This window comes from Populus euphratica, unplaced genomic scaffold, assembly GCF_000495115.2.
Source record: "Populus euphratica unplaced genomic scaffold, PopEup_1.0 scaffold377.1, whole genome shotgun sequence".
Taxonomy (NCBI): domain Eukaryota; kingdom Viridiplantae; phylum Streptophyta; class Magnoliopsida; order Malpighiales; family Salicaceae; genus Populus; species Populus euphratica.
This window is the reverse complement of record NW_011500270.1, coordinates 211,601-221,564: the sequence shown is the minus strand read 5'-3', so window position 1 is coordinate 221,564 and position 9,964 is coordinate 211,601.

Below are 9,964 nucleotides of genomic sequence, written 5' to 3'. Positions count from 1 at the left end.
CTATAAACTTATTTGAAAGTAATAGTAATAATAATAATAATAATAATAATAATAATAAAGGGATTGCCTACTTGGTTTGGAAATGGCTTTCTAACATTACTTGAATCAGAAGTTTGGCTATATAGCACTTCCTTGAAGGCTGGAATGGTAGGACATTCAGTTGTCCTATGCCCTTTGCTTTCACAAACAACACAACTTTCCTCTTGTTGTTCACTTATGACATGCACTTTTTTAATCTCAAGATACTCTACTTTCCTAGCCAATGAGGCTAATCTAGCATTGACGTCATCAGTCTCTTTCAATTGAAACTTCCCACTTGAATGAGAAATGGTGTTTCTAGACTCAACATGAACTGGGAGAGAAGTCTCCCATTGCTTTGTGTTTTCAGCCAATTGATCAAAAAAATCAAAGGCCTCACTTGGTTCTTTGTCATAAAACTCACCATTACACATGGTTGACACTAGCTTTTTAAAATCTGTGGTAAGAGAGTCATAAAAGAAACTCACTAACCTCCACATCTCAAAACCATGGTGAGGGCATGCATTTAACAAGTCTTTGAACCTTTCCCAAGCTTGGTGAAATGACTCATTTGGACTACAAGAAAAATTCATCATTTGACGTTGTAAAGCTGCTGTCCTATGAGTGGGGAAGTATTTTTTCAAAAATTCAGCTTGCATTTCTCTCCATGTACCTATAGACCTAGGACGCAAGGAGTTTAGCCAAAGCTTGGCTTTATCCTTTAGAGAGAATGGGAACAATTTAAGCCGAATGGTTTCCTCGGTGCATGTTCTATCAATAAAAGTATTACATACCTCTTCAAAGTCTTTAATATGTATGTATGGATTTTCAGAATCCATACCATGAAATGTGGGAAGAAGTTGAATCATGCCCGGTTTCAAATTGAAAGCTTGTTGGTTAAGAGGTAAGATAATACACGAAGGTGTACTTTGTCTAGCCGGGTGAAGATACTCTCTAAGAGTTCGAAAATTAGGTTGATCATTGAATTGTGGAGGTCCATTGCCTTGAACACTCCCTTCACCCTCTACATCTTCAACATTAGCCATGATAAAATAATAATAATAATAATAATAATATAACAATTATATGAATATGAAAAGAAAGGAAAGAAAAGAAAAAAATTGCAAATAAAAGTAATAGCTCAAAAATAAAAATACAACAAATTAAGAAATTCACTCTCCAATTAATAAGCACTATTAACAACAATAAACATTAAAAGATAATTATAAGAAGCTTGAATAAAAAGACGGTAATACCGGCCAAGCACTTCAAACAATAAATATAAGAAAAATAATCATAACAAAACAACAAAATAAACTGAAATAAACAAGAGGCGGTAATACCGACCAAGCACTTTAGAAAATAAATATAAGAAAAATAACAACAATAAACATTAAAAGATAATTATAACAAGCTTGAATAAAAAGGCGGTAATACCGGCCAAGCACTTTAGACAATAAATAAAAACAATATCAACCAAATAAAATGAAATAAACAAGAAAAATATTAGCAACTAATAAGAATAGACAATAAAAGAAAAATGGTTGAACCAACCAAAATCCAACAATTAATAGTCCAGTCCACAGTCCAATATCCAAAACGTTAAGGTCAAATTTTTTTAGGAGGTAAAACCAGCCACTTGATTTGTTTTTTAATTTTTTTTTTTAGGCGGTAAAACCAGCCAATTTAATTTTTTTTTATATGATTTTTTTTAGTTTTCCAATAATCAAATCTAAATTTGTTACCTTTGCTTGCTAGCTCCCCGGCAACGGCGCCAAAATTGCTTGACCGCTTTTTATGATCGGCTTGTTTTAACTCGCAAGTGCACGAGTGTGCGATGTAGCAATTAACTCGGTAAGATCGAGGTCATATCCACAGAGAGCTAGATCTGGAAATTAAGCTAAGTAACAAAAAAAAACTCAAGAGAAATTAAATTAACAATAACTTGGTTGAAAATAATTGATGGATTTGTTTTCAAAGATAAAAAAAAAATGTAAATAGATTTTAAATGACAAGAAAAGTAAGTCTTGCTCCAAATCAATTTTAATGGTGATGTATTGGTGATTTCTTCAACATATATAAGATAACTCAACCTAATCTCAACGATGGTGATATTAGATCAGAAGATATTACAATGAAGATTAGAAAGATGAAGATTGATTATTGCTTAAGAATGAACAAGTACTTTCATATTAAGTAAGACATTGAATCAAGAAATCTCTATACCAAAACTAAAGTTTGTGCATAAAAATTCAAGATTATAACATTACCTAAATGATTTCTAAAATTTCTTTACAATAATAAATCATTCATGAAGAAAATAAGAAGATAAACATTAAGATTCATTCATATCCTAAAGAACTCACCTCAATCACCATTATCCTTGATTTGGATCCAAGAAAGAGTTTATCCAACCATGATTATATATAAGAACACTTCAATAAACATGAAAGAACTTGAATCCAACTGAAAAAATAAGTTTTACAAACTAAAGAACCGAAATCTATAAAGAAGAACATAATACAATTTCAGAAAAAATTCGGACACAAATCTGACTCTAACTTTGGGCAGCAATTCGACCCTCTTAGAAGCTTTTTTTGGAGAAGTCTATTAGATACATATTTATAGGAAATTCTGTCACCTTTCCAGCTCATTAAAGAACAACTCATTTGGACACTTGAGTCAAAAGTTATGGGCAAAACACCGAAAGGTGTTCTGAAAAATCAAATCAAGACAGCTTTACAACTACTTTGGTGCACGTTTTTCTTCCTCATTTATGAGGTGTCTCCTTCTTCTTTTTGACCCAAAATAATGTTAAAATATCCCCTCCAGCTTTCCATCCATGTGCTTGCCTTCTTGGATCAATGGATTGCCCAAAATAAATCAATTGTTATTTGTTGTGTGGACATGTAAGATCATGGATTGTGTTTGGGTTGATTTGAAGGTTGATTTGGGGTTGATTTAGGGCTGATTTTGGGCTGATTTTGGGCTGATTTGGGGCTGATTTTGGGCTGAATTTGAGCATCAAATAAGTATACAAATGTACTTATTATTTGGGCTAAGATTGACATTGAAACCTTGAGTGTTTAATGGTTGAAGTTTGCACACAACATAAGGCAAATTTGGGCTTGAAATAAATCATATGATATTCTTTTCTAGAATTGGAATAGAATTGATTTTTGGGACAAATTTGGAGCACTTATTTGAACCAAGATTTGCTTCAATCTTCAACTAAATGTCTCTTCAATTCTTTGTTCTGAATTCCGACGTTGAATTTTGTGAATTAATTCATTTAAGCTCCAAAAACCTATCGAAACATTAAAACAAACTTCATTACTAAAAAACACATCAATTATTATAAAAACAACCAAATAAAAACAATAAATACATATGTAAAATAAGAGACTTAATGACACTTTTGATGCACAATCAGGAAGTTAACCTTAAACATTAGAATAAAAAAAAATTTTCTTCCATGAAAAGCTCCATAGCTATGTTTTGATTTATTGAGCACCAAAACAAGGTTTATTAATATCTTGTTTAAGAGGTATTAAGCAATATATCAATTTAATAAGAGTTTATTTATCTGGATAGATTAATAGAAGTTAAATGATGAATGCCTTGCTTTGTGGTATTTGCAAATTGTTTTTCAATTTTAATGCTTTAATTACTAGGGACTAGTAATAAGCTGGTTGGGGGGTGTAATTAGTACTTAAAAGTGCATTCTCATTAAGGATTTAAGTCATCATATTGCACCTAAAGTATCATTAAATTCCCTAACAAAAGCATGTTTTATATTAGCAAGTATAAAAATATAATATACCTTTAATTCATGGTAAATATTCATCCTAAATACAGGTCTATCACATAAATAAAAGGATTGATTGATGAGTTTAAGTATTGAAATTGAGAGGACAAAGAGAAGGTCAAACTTAGCAAAGTGTTGCTGGTACATTCCAAACTTGAACACTGTTCGGTAATTGGATCATATCTGGAGCTGTAGATATCGGATTTAGGTCCATTTTATATGGATAGAAAGGTAAGACATAGAACTACAACTTTCATGTGGACTCAAAGACTCAATTTTGTCGTTTTCAAGTTTAAATCTTAGCAACAACGAAGATGTCGGAAGTTGTCCTGCAGCTCAAACACTATTCGATTTTTGGCTCATATCTTGAGTTCTAGAAGTCCAAATGAGCTCTGATTTTTTTTGTTGGAAAGCTGAGACAATTGCTCACAACTTCCATAATTCAATTGGCTATAATTCTGATGTTAGCAATGACGTTTTGGCCAGCCAACAATCTTAATAATCAGCCCATAATATCAAAAAAACAGCAGCCACTAATGTCAAAAACCAGCCACCAAATCAATGGATGGCCACCAATTATCCAATCAATCAATAGTTCTGAATCTTAGCCTATAAAAGGAGGCATTTACCATGTATTTAGTCATATTAATTTTCAGATCAAAGTCATCTTCTTGCTTTTTTTTTTTATCTTTGTAATGTTCAAGTTTTCTTTCATGCTATAGTAATCTCTTATTTATGCTCTTTTATTTCCTTTCCTATACTTAGTTAGCTTATATTATGTTTATGTTCTTATATTGCTTATTCATATTTTTCACCTTCTAAATGTTTAGCTAAGTTAATTATTTTAAAGTGAAAAGGTTTCTCTAATGGTATTAGAATAGGTATAATATAAACTCAACATGGGCTTTAAATGTTTATATCCAAGAAAGATTGTTATTAATGATTAGTATTTAAAAGTGCATTTTTATCATGCTTTTATATCATCATTGTGCACTTGAAGTATCAATAACTCCTTAACTAAAACATGTTTTATAATAATAAATCTAATAATATAAGATACCTTTAATTTGTCGTAAATGTTCATTTTAAATGCAGGCCTATCACATAAATGAAAGGATTGATTGATGACTTTAAGAACTTAAATTGCAAAGGCAAAGAGATGACCAAAATTAGAAAAGAGATGTCGGTGCAATCCAAACTGGAACACTGTTCGGTAATTGGGTCATATCTAGAGCTATATATCTCAGATTTAGGTACAATTTATATGGATGGAAAGGTAAGACATAGGCCTACAACTTTCATATGGAGCCCAAGATCTAAAAAGGCCATTATCAAGTCCAAATTGTAGCAACAACAAAGAAGCTCAAATCTGTCTTCCAGCCCGAGCACTGTTCGGTATTTTGGCCATATCTGGAGTTCTAGAAGTCCAAATAAGCTGAAGTGTTTACACAAGAAATCTGAGACAATTACCTATAACTTTCATGTTTTTGAGTGATTCCAATTTTGACGTTATCAATGACGTTTTGGGTAGACAAGAGAAGATAAGGATTGTCACCAAGTCAAGAGTTGGCCACCCACTCATCAATTAGTCATCAAATCAATAGTTCCCCATTTTGTCCTATAAAAGGAGGCATTTGCCATGCATTTAGGCATCTTGGTGTTCAGATCAAGATCATGCTCTTCCTTTCTCTCTTTGTATTTTTAGTAATGTTTATGCTTTGCTTTCATTAATATCAAGTTTATGCCTTTTAATTTCCTTTCTTTTACTTAGTTAACTCTTATCTTATTTATATTCTTATTTTGTTTATTTATTTTTCTTTCTTTCATTATGTCTAGCTAAGTTTATTATGTCAAGGGGAAAAGGTTACACTAATGGGGTAAGAATAAGTATAGTGTAAACTTAATATGGACTTTAATGTTTGATACTAACATGTTTGGTATTTGTTATCTAGTTCACTCTTTAATACTTTGCTCGTTAAATGACTAATCTTGATTTATGTGGTATAACACTTGGTACAACAAATGCTTGGCACTTTCATAGCCCATACTGTATGGTATAACCGACTCCTGAGCTATGAAAGGAACTTGATTTGTTGTTAACATAAGTTATAATCATGAATGCTTGACGAGATTTACAAGTATTAGCATTAATGGAATAAGATGACTAATGTAATCATGTTAACAATCTATAATCAAAATAGAACCTCCTTTGTGTGTGGTTTCCAATTGAATAATAAGAGTTTATACTATACTTGTTTGACATACCATTAGTGGAATCTCTAACCTTGACATTTGTTATTATCATTGTTTAATCCTTACATTAATATTCCATCTCAAAGTTCTCATCATCTTCTTTTTCTTCTTCTTCTCTTTCTTTTTCTTTATTATTATTATTATTATTATTATTATTATTATTATTATTATTATTATTATTATTATTATTATTATTATTATTATTATTACTACTACTACTAGTAGTATTATTAGTATTATTATCGCTACTATTATTATTGTTGTTGTTATTATTACTATTGTTGTTGTTTATAATTGTTGTTTATAATTTGTACAATTAACCTCCTTATGGTTCGACCCAGGTCTTACCGGGTTATTTATTACTTCGACGCTCCTGCACTTGGGAGAAGATATCAATCTTTTCGTCGTGTCAATTAACATGTTTTATCTTTTTATGTTACTAATTCTTAATACCTTGCTTATTAAATGGTTAATCTAGATTTGTGTTGTATAACTCTTGGTACATCAAATGCTTGATCCTTCTTAGTTTTCGGCTGACATTATTATTATGATAGGAACTTGATTTGTTGTTAACATAAACTAGCAACATGAATGCTTGATGATATTTATAAATATGGTGTTACTTAGATAAGATGATTAATATGATCATGTTAGTAATTTATAATGAGCTAATAACAAGAAATCATCTGATTGGAACCTCCTTTGTATGTGGTTTCCAGTTGAGTAATAAAAAGAGTTTATATTATATTTATTTGAAATATCATTAGTAAATCCTATAACCTTGACATATGTTTTATTATTGTTTAATCCTTACATCAATACCACATCCCAAAACTTTCTTCAACTCTTTTTCTATTATTATTCTCTTCAAATCTTTTTCTTTATTTGTAATTTATATAATTCACCTCCTTGTGGTTCGACCCCGGTCTTGCCGGGTTATTTTACTTTGACACTCTTACACTTGGGATAAGACATCAACTCTTTGATCGTGTCACTTGTACTAACACATCTTCAATTATTCCTCTAGGTACTTTTATAGATCTATCAGCAAGTAAAAGAGTTATAGAAGTTGGTTTTAACTCACCTAGATTGAGACTTTGAAAAACTGAATATGGAAGTAAATTCACACTAGCTCCAAGATTAAGTAAGGCTCTTTCAATTTTATATTCTCCAATAAAGCAAGAAATTGTAGGACAACTAGGGTCTTTATATTTCAAAGCATTATTGTTCTGAAGAATGACACTTACTTATTTGGCTAAAAAGGCTTTCTTTTTCACATTCAGTTTCCTCTTCAAAGTGCATAGATCTTTCAAAAATTTAGCATAAGAAGGAACCTATTTAAAAGCATCCAGCAAAGGTATATTGATTCTTACCTGTTTGAAAGTTTTAAAGATTTCAGAGTTGTGATTGACTTTCCTTTGTTTGGTCATGACATGAGGAAATGGAAGTGCTGGCGGGGAATCAGTCATTTCTTTGTAATTTTCAGATTCAACCCCTTCCTTACCCTTAGAGATTGACTCATCATCTGTCTCACAAGGTTTAAGAGTGGTTTTTTCAATAACCTTACCACTGCAAAGAGTAGTGACTGATTTGACTTGATCCATGTGTTGGCTTCCAAAACTACTTGCATTTGCATTGTATTGCCCCTTGGGATTTTATTGTGGTTGAGATGAAAACTTACCTTTCTTTTGAAAACTGAGAGCAGATTTTAATTTTGCAAGAGTATCTTTAAAATCTGTCATGTTTTGAGTAATTTGAGTATTGATTATCTCTTGCTTTTCAATGAATGCATGCAATGTTTCCTCAAGATTTCTTCTAGGAGGTGGAGCATAAGGAGGTGCATATCCATGAAAATTTTGGAAATTATGGTGTGTTTGAAATGGTGGTTGTAAAGTTTGTACATTAATATTATCACTCTTCCAACTAAAATTTGGGTGATTTCTCCAACCAGGGTTGTATGTTTGTGAGTATGGGTTGTGGTTGGTCCTTTGGAAATTGTTTAAAGCATAGGCTTGTTCATGGAGACATTCCTTAAAAGAAGATAAGGTTGGACAGTTATTGGTTAAGTGTTCATTTGTTTCACATATTTGACACACAATGTTTTCAATAGATTTTAATTGACCACTCTTTTTCAATTCTAGTGCCTCGACTTTTCTAGCTAAAGATGCAAACTTAGCTTGAAGGTCATGATCTTCCCTAAGGTTGTACATACCTCCACTAGATGTATAAGGTTGAGTTTTACCCGGTGCCTCATAAGTACCCGCGGTGTCCTAATTTTGAGCATTTTCAGGTAACAAGTCTAAGTACTCCATTGCTTCATCAGGGTCTTTATCTTCAAAAGTTTCATTGCACATCAATTTAACCATTTGCCTATCTCTAGGTGTTAAACCTTTCATAAAAATGTGAAACCAATCTCCATGTTTCAAAACCATGATGAGGGCAAGTATTAAGCAAGTCTTGATACCTATCCCAACATTGGTAAAATATTTCTCCTGGTTTTTGAGTGAAAATAGTGATTTATCTTTTGAAAGAATTTGTTCTATGAGATGGGAAAAACTTCTTTAAAAACTATTGTTGCATTTCATCCTAAGTATGAATGTATCCTAGTCTCAAATTTTGTAGCCGTGTTTTAGCTTTATCTTTTAATGAAAAATAAAAAAAGCTTTAATCTGATGGTGTTCATGCTATAATTTGAATCATTATATGTGTTGTAGATCTTCTCAAATTCTCTTAAATGCAAGTATGGATTTTTATGAAAAAGGAAAAAGCTTTAATCTGATGGTGTTCATGCTACAATTTAAATTATTATATGTGTTGCAGACCTCCTCAAATTCCCTTAAATGCAAGTATGGATTTTCCAATTCTAAGCCATGAAAAGAAGGTAAAAGTTGAATAATGTCTGGTTTAAAATTAAAATGAGATGAATCAAGAGGAAAAACTATGTATGATGGTGCACTTGTTCTTATAGAATTCATGTGGTCTCTAAGTGTTCAAGCACGGTTATTCTCATTATTTTAAAATTAAAATGAGATGCATTGGGAGGAAAAACTATGCATGATGGTGCACTTGTTCTTGTGGGATTCATGTGGTCTCTAAGTGTTCTAACACGGTTATTCTCATTATAAAGTGATTGATTATCTTCTTCGACTATATTTTCTAAAAATGATGAGGATACCCTACAAAGTCTACCACTTAATGTACATGACCACACTCTCATGCACGTGTCAAAATAGAATAAAAGAAAGAAGAAAACAAAAGAAGAAGAAACAAAAGATAAGAAATAAAGTTATACACAAGAAAAGTGAAAATAAAATAAATACTATAATTTATACAAGAACTTACCTCCCCGGCAACGGCGCCAAAAACTTGACATGACTAAAAGATTGATGTCTTCTCCCAAGTGTAGGAGTGTTGAAGTAATAAATAACTTAGCAAGACCAGGGTCGAACCACACAGAGGTTAGTTGTACAAATTATAAACGACAATTATAAACAACAAAAATAGTGATAACAACAATAACAATAATAATAGCAATAATAGTAGTAGTAGTAGTAGTAGTAGTAATAAAGAAAGAGATGGAGAAGAAGAAGATGAGAACATTGAGATGGAATATTAATGTAAGGATTAAATAATGATAATAACAAATGTCAAGGTTAGAGGTTCCACTAATGATATGTTAAACAAGTATAGTATAAACTCTTATTATTCAATTGAAAACCACACACAAAGGAGGTTTCAATCAGATTATAGATTGTTATGATTACATTAGTCATCTTATTCGATTAATGTTAATACTTGTAAATTTCATCAAGTATTCATGATTATAACTTATGTTAACAACAAATCAAGTTCCTTTCATAGCTCAAGTGTCGGTTATACCATACA